We start from the raw sequence: 12029 nt of genomic DNA on the forward strand, positions 1-12029 counted from the left end.
CGTTTTTGAGTTTTTCTTAGTAGTTTTGCCACATGATACTGTGTTATTCTTTAGAGCATTTTCCTTATGTTATCTTTTACTGCAACCTATACTCGCTCATTCAATAAATGTATGTGTTATGCTAGACAATGAGGTACATAGACAGTGTGATGAGAAATGGAACAATGTGGTCTTTGATCTGAAAGTTTTTATTATGTAGTTAGGGAAAGGGCACAAAAATCCTTGAGTATAAAATATCTGAAAAAAGGTGTTGCTGAGTGGTATAGGATTAAGTGCTGACTGAGTAATATTGACACAAAGTATTATATAATCTCAGAAGAAGTCAGCTGAGTGAGGCCTGCTCTGCTGGTGGAAAGTTTTCTAGAGGAAGTAAGGGGTGGAGCTGGACCTTCACCTGTAGGTGCAGGAGCAGCGCCCAAACATTTTGAATATGTATGAGACTTTGGAGATACCAGCTAAACACTTAAACTGGAGTTGGAGCTAGTCTGATATTCCCCAATAAGTCTGAACAGGAAAGTCCTTTGGGAACATCCTCTGACCTCCTGTGACCTCTTCTAGGAAGCAGCTTAGCATTTGAACTAGAGACAGGAATTGCCAATTGTCCTGGCCTGTGTCCAAGCAATTGTGTGTAAAATGGTTAGCAACCTGTGCTGTGTAACCAGCAGCATACCGTCTTGACCTACAGTGGGATATAAAATCACACTTTAGTCGATTTGTTATAGCTTGGCCAAAGGCTGTAGGTAAAAGGAACTTTCATCAATATAAAAAGTCTGAACATTTCAGACAAATCTGGAAAAAGGTTTGTGGCCATTGAAACTGCTAGATGGTGAAATAAAAAAATACAATATTCAGATGGGGAAAACACAGAGGTGTTGGCAAGCTGAAGAATATTCCCAAAAGACTAGAAAAAATAAATATCTCACCCCATCAAATCAAAATTAAGCAAATGGATAAGTAATTTTGCCCCTGAATAAAGGCAAATTGTAGCAATCTTTGACTGCATTCCCTGTATTCCCCAACTCCCCCGACTCTCCTTGCCAAGCCCACCTTCCCTGTTAGAGGTTGGAAATGCCAGGCACAGCCCACTGGGAAAGCTGGCAGCTATGGTGACATGAAACCAATGCTGACCAACTGGGACCCAAGTGGAAGGAGGCTTTGGGTTAATGCTTTCCTACTAAAAGAAACAGAGACTCAAAAGAAATCACCTCCTTTTCCTTCACTGGGTTGGTAGTGCCTGCCTGTGCCTTGTGGAACCATCGCAGCTGAATCAAGATCATGAGGGGTGACAATGCTGATGATGGGGAGGAATTCAGATGAAAAAATAACAATGGCATCACTAAGCCGTGGCTCTGTGACTGACCCATCTAGCCCTATCTGGCACCCTAGTACGTGAAATTACAAATTCCCTAATAATTTATGTCATTTGACCTGTGTGTTCTATTACCTGCAGCCCAAAACATCTCATGTGATAGAATATTTAATCAAATGAGGTATCAAATTCTTTTAGATTAAAATAAAATATAGCATAAGAATCAAAGTAAGGATTTTTAACCTGATTTACAAAATTATGTCTTGCACATTATATTTGCTTGTACACGAAATTAAATCTACTCGGGTAATATAGTGCCAAAACATCAGGGACCAACAAATATCAATCACAGTTCTCCTCATGTATTTGAGCAAATGAAGTATTCATTCCTGTTGAATTTCAGTTTGCAGCATTTCAAAATTGATCATCAATTTTCTTTATGTAATACCTTAAAATATACTTTTCATTCCTCTAGAAATGTAGTTGAAATTTCGTGTCCTTTTCACTTTGAATGTAGAAATCTGGGTTCGTTGACCTTGCAAAAAAATGTTCCCACCCATGAAATCTGTCAATAATGACAAAATGAGCCAAGTAGAGCATTTGTAACAATTTCTCTATAAAGGATATTCTTTATACAATTTGAAAAGGAATTATAATTACAAATGCAAAATTGAGCATAGGGCCTTGTAAAACCAAATTCAAGTGAGACACCCTGATGTTTTAGCTTCATTAGCTTCAGAGTACAATTATCTCTGATAATCAGTTTTTAATTAAAAAAAAAGTCAAAAGCCTCAATCTATTCTTTAGATACCGATATCAAAATTCACATCACAAGTTCCAATCACGAAAAGCCAAAATAAATACCATTAACTTCAAAACCTGATCTGTAGCATAAAGGTTATTGGGTGAAACGGGCTCAAGGCAATCTTCCTTCTTTTTCTAAAAGTGTGCCCCACAATTGTTTTCCTATAATGTCTTCTATCTGAAGTTTAGTCATAAAGTCTGTTCCCAATAGGGGAGAGAAATGAGGACATAATGGTATGATCTATGCTTCCTGCCAAGGCCGCTGCTTCGGTGATGGAGGTGCTTTGTACACTGGGTTATTGGATTATGGCCTCTGTTCCTGCCTGCATCCACCAGGGAGCCAAGGGCTCTGTCTTTATTTCGTGACCCTTGTGTTTACACTATTTCCCTTTCTGTGCCATGATTTCCTCTGAGCTATCAAATACTTCTAATTCCTATCCTCAGCCTGTGTGCTTCCTGCCAACTCCCAGGGGCAATCAGTCGCCTCCTCACTTCTTAGATAATGCCTGCCAAACTTCCTGCTCAAACATGTAACTGTATACACACACACACACACACACACACATATATATATATCCAATTTTTATGTCCCTTCTTATGGCTCTCTTCTGAAGTTGAAGAACTTTGAAACTATAAACTGTTTATCCTTTCTCTTAACTACCAAAACTTCCTTCTTCTTCTCCTTTATTTTTTTTAATGCAACACCTTTTAACTCATTTAAGGCTGGCCTCAGTGTCTGTATTCCTCCAGCGTGTTCATTTTGCAGCGGAAAGTTTTCAGGAAAATTGGACTTTACCCATTTATAGACTTCAAGCCTTATATTTTATTCATTTGGAATGGACTTTTAAAAAATGGGTTACTAATTTTGAAGGTTATTAATTTTTTGAAAGTGACTTAAATAAGTAATTTCCTGTTTGCTCCCCTAGTCGCCCCATGAATTGTGCTTGAATTGTTTTCTCATCTCATGACCGAGAAGACTGAATTATTAGGGCAGGATTAGGACCATGTACATCTCAGTACAGCCTTAGCACCTGGTTCTAGGACTGGAATATAGTAGGTGCTTGATGATTCTTTGTGGAATGGAATGAAAGAGAAAAATATTTAGTTTATTTAAAATTTGTTTTAATTATTAGAGTAATTATATCATACAGGTAAATTTTTTAAATACAGAAAATTTAGATTTTCTGTATAATCAGATTGCTCAGATTTCCTCCATGTCTGTACCTAAAACCACCAAAAATTATAATTTTTAAATGTGAATTTAAATATTTCATTTCATTTACTATCTAAAATGCTTGAACTGCTGATGGCTCATTTTTACTTAGTCCTAATGTTCTGGTTACTTTTTAAAGTAAAATATTATTTTACTTATATATCATAGAGATGGCAATTCATTCATAATTTGAGTTTCCTTCTTTACGTGTCACCCACATCTCTGTTTACTTACCTGATGCTTCTGCTCTTTCCTTTTTTCTCTAATTTTTATAACTAATAACAGTGTTAAGAAATATACACATTTCTAGTTTCCAACAAATAAGCCTAGCTCATATTTTTAATCGTTAAAATCAGGTCTAATTTTAAAGTGAATGCACACAAATAATGGGTCCTTGCTATTTCCACACATACATCATGAATTTCATGAAGGTAATTAGTAAGCAGAATAAGGGAAAATTCCACACATCCCTTCTAAGAGAGAGGGGCATTGGAAAGTTTCAAACCCAAGTAGTTTCAAATCCAGCTCTGACATTTAGTAACTGCGTGGTATTCAGGAGTTACTTAACTTCTTTGAACTTCAGTTTTTTCATTAGGAAAAAAGAAAACATAAGGACCTCAACTGGTGGTTAGCAGGGTAAATGGTATTAAAATATATTAATTATTTAAGACATGGTAGATTATATATTGATATTATTATTTTGTGAACTTTTAAAGTCAAATAGACAACCAGCTATAAATATCAGAACTTGATTTTAAAATGAAAAAGAAAAACTATATTTAAATAATCTATTCCAGGCCAGGCACAGTGGCTCATGCCTGTAATCCCAGCAATTTGGGAGGCTGAGGCGGGCAGATCATTTGAGGTCAAGAGTACAAGACCAGCCTGCCCAACATGGTGAAACCCTGCCTCTACTAAAAATACAAAAATTAGCTGGGTATGCTGATACACACCTGTAATCCCAGCTACTTGAGAGGCTGAGGCATGAGAATCACTTGAACCTGGGAGGCAGAGGTTGGAGTTAGCCGGGATTGCACCAACGCACTCCAGCAACAGAGCAAGATTGTCTCAAAAATAAATAAATAAATAAATAAATAAATAAAAATAACATATTCCAAATGCTTTGTCTACAATGTACTTACAATGTTAAGATTATTTACAACTTCATGTTCTTATGTAAGATTTTGACATTTTATAGGTAAAAAATGAAATATATGTGTTCGTGTATGCATTAAGGTATTATTTCTACATACAAAAAATTTGCAGAACTAAGAAAATTACCCTGGGAAACCAAGAAGAGAAACACACTTCTATTTGCATTAGGCAGATGTCTCAGACACAGCCAAACCTGTATCTAATCAGAATAGGCAGTTCCTGAAATGATAACTTTGAGGTTCTAAAAAGCTTGAACATTTTAAATGAATTTCTGCTTTACATTATTGTTGTGCATTTTAGCGTAAGTGATTCCTATTTAGCTTTTAAGCATGCCAATTTCATGAGTGTTGTTAATTCATAGTTCTGGACTGCCTATTTCAGAACCATTTACAAGCAGAACATTCAGAACTGCTTTCTCATCTTCTACTGTGAAAACTCAGCAGATAGGGCTTAAATACTCAGGCTCCACACACACTTCTGGCTAGCAGTGACCTGACCATGTGATCCAGCTCTACCCTGAAAGATTGAGTAGCTTATCTGCTGAGAAACGTTTTTTAAAAGTGGTTTACGGAGGGCACTGGCCCTTGGTTTTTCTCTTCCCACTTCTTCTGGCTTCAGCCTGGATAGTGGATGTGAGCTTGCAGAGCAGCAGCCGTGTTACAACCTGAGACAACATACACAAGACCTGGGCTATACACTCTGAGAACAACAGAAGAAGAAAAAAACAAAGTTCTCTGGAACCCTGGACTACTAACCCCTGCTTCTCTCTGTTAAGATAGATAATTCTTGTGTATCTAAATCATTGCACAGACTTCTGGTTGGTTACACCTGAATTTAATCCTAATTGATATGAGCTTCAACCCAAGCACAGAAGAAAAAAAACATGACTTCACAACTATTTTCACAGTTCTCTTAAGGATGGTACATATCACACACCATTCTAGGCACACTGAAATAAAATTAATTCATTACAGAAAATGTATTATTAGGACATTATAACCTACTTCTCTTCCAGGTCTGGTTGAGAAAGATTGTACCAAACCCTGCTATGTAAAATACAGCCTATAGACCAACAGCATAGGCACCATCTGGTAACTGATTGGATGCCTAGAATCTCAGAATTCTCCCTCTTCACCTACTGAATCAGAATTTGCATTTTAACCGTGATTCCCAGATGATTCATATGTACCACAAAGTGTTTTAAATGCTGGATGAATTATGAGCTCCCGAGGTCAAAGGAACAGTATTAAAAAAAATCTTTTGTATCTCTATTTCCCGGTACAATGCCTAGATGGAACATAATAAGCCCAACCAAATACTTGATGAATGAAACATAACACTGGCTCAGTGTCAAGCATTAAATTCCATTATAGGTTTGATTATCACAAATCTGACTATTATTTGCAAAGCTGAGCTTATGACTATGAGGAAATGAATAATGAGACAGATATGAAAAAAGGAAAAGTGGTTAAAAAGTTACAAAGCATAGAATGAAATAAATCACAGGCTCTAGATGTGCACTGAAATTAAAAGTTTTACGGAACATAGGCCCCTGTAACAGAAAGTTAAAATTGGAAAATTAATGGGTAAGTAATGGGGATCTGTCCTTGCCAACATTCATTATATTACCTAGAGCTGTCTTAATTTGTCTATTTTAGGTTCTCCTATTTGGGAGAGTGGTGGACCACTTGACTCTGAAGAAAGCTAAAAATGCTCTCTCAGGGGAATGCACACATACACACAGACACACATACACACATACACAAAGACACACATACACAGACACACAGACACGCTTAATTCAGTTTCAGGAAGTGCCCAGACTTTCTAAAACTTAGCTATCGAAGAAGGTACAGTGTACTTCAGTAAAGAGCCCTTCATGATGTTTGAATTTTCTACATTACAAGTTAAATAAATGATGGTCTATGAAATCTGGATATGATTTGGAGAAACAGACTTAGTCTCCCTCCCTACATATTCCACATCCTAAATTAACTTTTGACTGAGGGTTGAATTGTGGCCTCCACTCCACTACAAATATATTGAAGTCCTAACTCTGGTACCTCAGAATGTGACCTTATTTGGAAACAGGGTTGCTGCAGATATAATTAGTTTGATGAGGTCATACTAAAGTAGAGTGGGCCCTTATCCGATATGACTGATGTCATAGTGAAGAGACACAGAGACAGACGCGTGAGGGGAGAACATCAGTGATGATGCAGCCTGAGATTGAAGTGCTGTATCTGCAAGCCCAGGAACACCCGCGGCCACCAGAATGTGGAAGAAGCGAGGAAGGATCCTGCCCTGGAAGTTTAGGAGAGGCTATGATTCTGCCTACACCTTGATTTATGACCTCGAGACTCTAGAACTGTGAGAGATTTCTGTTGTTTTAAGCCCTCCAAGTTTGTGGAAATTTGTTACAGCAGCCCTAGGAAATAGTGGGAAAACATAATCTAGAATTATAATAATTGATTTCAAAGTGTCTGGCGTGGTTATTAATAAAAACTTTTATTCAGAAGGTATGCACGGATCTTCACTATGCGAACTCACTGATCTTCAATTTGCCATGTAACATACCCAAATAAATCAAGAGTAGACTCTTATTCTTAGAGAAAAGATAGCCTAATTTTAATTTAAAATTTACTTAGTTGATCGGGGTTTCAGTTCTTTCATCAATGAAATGGACATGAAATGTTTAACATTAAAATTGTCTCTGAGTTCCTCTCAGAGTTCCTGTCAGAATTTCTATCAGATATAGATAATAATTGATTGGCAGTTTATTTGCTAAGAAATTATTTAAAATGAATTGTAGATACTTAACCTAAAGAAGAGAAAACCAGCTCTCTTCAGTTAGTTGAAAGGCAATTAACTAGAAGAGTTATTGTTGTGTATGACCTCAAATGATAGATGGGAACTGGCAGAGATGAAATTAGACTAAATATACATAAGAACTTGTTAATTATTTTAGCTTTAACAATATATTCTGGCCCTCAAATTAATAAGTTCTTGGTCATAAGACTTGTTTTGCTGAAGAGTCATTTGCCAAGATGTCTTTAAGGGTTTCAGTCATTCCCAAGTTGGTTGGAAGATTATATCTTCCAAACACTATGGGATCAAAAAGGGTATATTTGGAAGATTAATCACTCTGGAGATAAAATGAACTTCAAACCCTGTATCTGTTCCTTAGTAACTATGTAAACTTAATTTCTGAATATCATGTTCCTCTCCTGTAAATACAGATATTAATACCCACATTAAAGTATTGTTTTGAATTATAAAATAATGCATACCAAGTGTATAGTCATCAGTTGACAATAAATGCTGATTCTCTCCTATGCCCTGTAACTCTATGTGTATTTATATTTGCTACTGTTTTCTGTGTTAGGATACAAAAATAAACTCCTAAATAAAACAAAAGACCACCATTAAATAATATTTTAAAACAATTATTCAGAAAGATAAGTAATAAAGTATTACCTACTGCCACATGTTAATTTTTATAGTTGTGGGGATGTAGAAGTTTGTTACCAGCCACTCAGATTTGTTCTACATTTGATCCTTAAGGGGAGCAACAGTACTTTCCTCAGAGCATTTAGAATAGAAAGTCCTGAACAACATTTTGAAGGTGTAGGGAAAGAGCAAAGGTTCAAAAACATTGCTAAGCTCTGATCCTCAGAAGCGCCAACAAAGTTCTGAGTAATTTGACAACAAAACCAGCCTCCAATTATTTTATCTTTAAAAGGAATTGCTTCTTCATGACAATTATTCACATATTTTTAATTTGCAAAAATATTCTCTTTATAATGAGCATATATGGAGCTGTATATTCAGCTTCTTTAATTTAGCTGCTGTGTGGTATAATTTTATAGTTATTTTATTTTCAGATTTCATGTTCTGGATGTGGATATTAAGGTAGCAATAGTCTGCATTTTTTTTCACTAGAGATAGGCTGTTTGCCCACACATTCCTGAAAGCAACATGAAAAAAAAAAAGGCCCATCAATTACCTTTTGCAAAATCTACATATTTTCCTATGCTTTCTCTGTGTAAAACAATGCAAATTACAAAATATTTTAAAATTTATATCTATCCTTTTGGGTGTTAAGTTCTGTTTTGCTGAAGCTACTAAATCCTTCTGTTTTATTTATTTATTTATTTAAACCATGCAAGGAGACTGTTTATTTCCAAAGGATTTTGCAATAAACATAATGAATAGGCTCCAGGCCGCTGTTCTATTCTTCTCCCTCATTCTCATCCTCAGAGGAGTCGTTGCCTACTTCCTCATAGTCCTTCTCCAGGGTGGCCATATCCTCCCTGAGCCTTGGAGAACTCACCGTCCTTCATGCCCTCACCAGCTTCCCAGTGTACAAACGCCCTCTTGACATACATCAGCTTGAACTTGTGGTCCAGGTGGGCCCAGTCCTTGGCAATGACAATTGTGTTGTTCAGCATGCACACGTCACACTGTACCTTGGCCCAGGTCACCCCCAGGCATCACAGTGGGCAGCGGTTAGTTGATACCAACCTTAAGGCCTGTGGGGCAGCAGTCCACAAACTGAATGCTGCACTTGGTCTTGATGGTGGCAATGGCAGCATTGACATCCTTGGGTACATCTCTGTGGCACGACAGGCAGTAGGCCATACACTTGCCATACCAGTAAGCCATATTCCCTAAAGTGCCATACCAGCACACTTTGCCATCTGGCTGGCAGGCTCAAAGCAGGCATTGGCGATCCCTGCCAAAAACAGCTGTTGTGGTACACCTTCTCTGCAGAGATGACTGGCACATAGGTGGCCAGGGAGATGTAGATGTAAGTGCAGGCCACCAGGTTGATCTGAAACTCTGTCAGATCCATGTTGAGGGCCTTGTCAAAGTGCAGAGAAGCTGTAGTGGAGGAGATTACTTTGCTAATGAGGCAGTTGAGGTTGGCGTAGGTTGGGGCTCAATGTCCAGGTTGTGGCAGCAACTGTCATAGATGGCTTCATCATCCACCATGAAGGCACAAGCTGAGTGCTCTAGGGTGGTGTGAGTGAGTGGTCAGGATGAAATTGTAGGGCTCAACTACAGCTGTGGACACCTGCAGGGCTGAGTAGATGGAGAATTACAGCTTAATTTTGCCATCGTCACCAGAGAGCTGCTCCATCAGGAGTGAGGTAAAGCCAGAGCCAGTGCCCCTGTCAAAGCTGTGGAACACCAGGAAGTCCTGAAGTCCTGTGCATTGGTCAGATGGCTTCCAGGTCCAGTCCAGCACTGGGTCATTGATCTCTTTGCCAATGGTATAGTGACCACAGACATCGTTGTTGAGAGCATCCTCTTTTACAGTGATGAGCTACTCTGGGTGGAAGGACTGTCGGTATAGGCCATTTCAGATTTCATCAATGGCCATAGGCTCCAGATCCACAAAACAGTCAGGACACATGTTTTCTAGTACTGGTTTCACAGAAGAAGCTGGTGAAGGTCGACTATCCCCTTCACCAATGGTCTTTTCACTGGGCTTCTGCCTATGAGTTTGAATCTCATGTTCCAGGCAGTAGAGCTCCCAACAGGTTAGCATTGCGCATCTGGACACCTGCCTGCCCCATATCGACTGAAATGTATTCACACATGGAACATGGTGAATCCCAGTGGTGTGTCTTATGTAGGGTCATGGTGATGGGTCTCAGCGAGAACTAACCCATCTTTTTAAGGACATTTTGGGTCTTGATTTAAAAAGTTTTAATTTTCCTGACACTAAAACATTGATGTTAAAATGTGCAATTCAAATATATGTGGGAGAAAAGTGAAAGAAACACTGATTCAGCCTTAAGATAAGTGTATCCTAAGACTTCATTTTAGCTCTGCTATGTATTAGTAGTATGATTCTGAACAAATTATCTGAATTTTTGTTTTCTTATTTACAAAAAGGAAATAATACATTTTTCCTGCAAATCTTAGAGTGGTAAATTTGAATTTAGTATGCATATAAAATCTCTTTGCAAATTATTAAGGGCTAAATGGATAAAAAATATTATTTAACAAGATATTATATCTTCATCACCAATTTCCATATTTCTATTGTTTCTTTTATGCCTATCTTTGGCATAACTTTTACTCAGCACCTAAGACAACGAATGATAGACTTGGTCCATTTTATATATGGCTTGTTATTTTGAAAGTCTGAAGAAAATAAAGACCCTAATTCACCAAATGAGGAAGACTAATTCCTCATTCAACAAGTGCATTCATTCAACAACTAATTATCAAGTACCAGCTATGTACAAGCACTGTGCTGGCTGATGGGCCTACAACAGTGAAAAATACAGACCAAATTTTTGTCTTCATTCAACTTCTATTTTACTAGGTGAGACATAAAATAAACAATCTAAACAAGCAAGAAACTATATGTGAGGTGATGAGAAATATTAAGGAGGAAAAGCAGAGCAGGAGTGAGTGCTTGTGGATGCAAGTTTATGTAGGGTGACTAGGAAATGTTTGCTGAGTAGGTCGTATTTGAGTAAAGATCTGGACTGACAAAAGTGAGGGAGTGGCCCATGCAGCTATCTGGGACAACAGGGTTACAGTCAGAAGGAACAATGTGTACCAAAGCTCCAAGGCAGAAGCATATTGGCATATTAGAGGCAGAGAGAAGGCCAGTGCACCTGGTGAAGAGTGAATAAGATGAAGAGCTGTAGGAGATGAATTTGGATAGGTGAGTAGAAGAGGCAGATGACCTACAAGCTGTCAGCCATTGTTAGAATTTAGGCTTCCGTGAGAGATAGGAAGCCATTTGCTGGTTTCATACAGAGAAAAAACCAGATCTGACCATTGTTTTAACGTGATCCCTCTGGCTACGCTGCCTGGAACACAGTGAAGAAGATCAAGGTGAAACAAGGACATCATTCAAGACGTCATTTAAATAATTCTTGTCTTAGACCAAGATTTTAGTATGAAGGTAGTAAAATTGGTAAGATTCTGAACATATTTTCAGGATACAGCTGTCAGAGTTTGCTGATGGATTAGTCATTGAGTATAAAAACAAAGTGAAGAGTGAGGAATATCTCTAAGAATCATGGCAATAAAAGAATAGTATTACCATTTTCTCAGATGGGAAACAAAACGAGAGTCCTATTCAGGAGAATATCAGTCCCTCAGTTTTGGACATTAAAAGTGGTTATTACCCATATCATAGCCACACACTTTCTCCTGGGTTCTCATTTAGGAACACAGGCAAACACTCTTGACTTCTAGTGAGAAGCCTTGAGTCAACTAATAGAGGAATTCTGAAAGTATGCAGTTATTTTATTTTATTTTATATTTTATTTTTGCCATAAGAGCCAGGCTTCCAGCTTTCACCATAAAAATAGCAGTGAAAAAAAACAGTGGTTATAACTCATTTCCCTGTCAAGCCTTCAATCAATATTCTCAGCCATAGACAGTAGCCCGTCTCACCAGCAGGAAGGCAATAGTCAGAACCAGCTGCCCACATCTTTAAAAGTCCAATACTTCTAAGTTGCAAATTTGAGGTAACCCTGGAAAATTCACAGAACCCTCTGTTCTTCAACTAAATAG

General features: G+C 37.8%; 1 pseudogene; it reads right to left on the bottom strand.

Annotated features, from left to right (window-relative positions):
* Nucleotides 1-8712: 8712 nt before the first annotated feature.
* Nucleotides 8713-11596, bottom strand: LOC129035008 (tubulin alpha-8 chain-like; annotated as a pseudogene).
* Between the last annotated feature and the right edge of the window lie 433 nt (nt 11597-12029).

The sequence above is a fragment of the Pongo pygmaeus genome, chromosome 3 (genome assembly GCF_028885625.2).
Source record: "Pongo pygmaeus isolate AG05252 chromosome 3, NHGRI_mPonPyg2-v2.0_pri, whole genome shotgun sequence".
Classification (NCBI taxonomy): domain Eukaryota; kingdom Metazoa; phylum Chordata; class Mammalia; order Primates; family Hominidae; genus Pongo; species Pongo pygmaeus.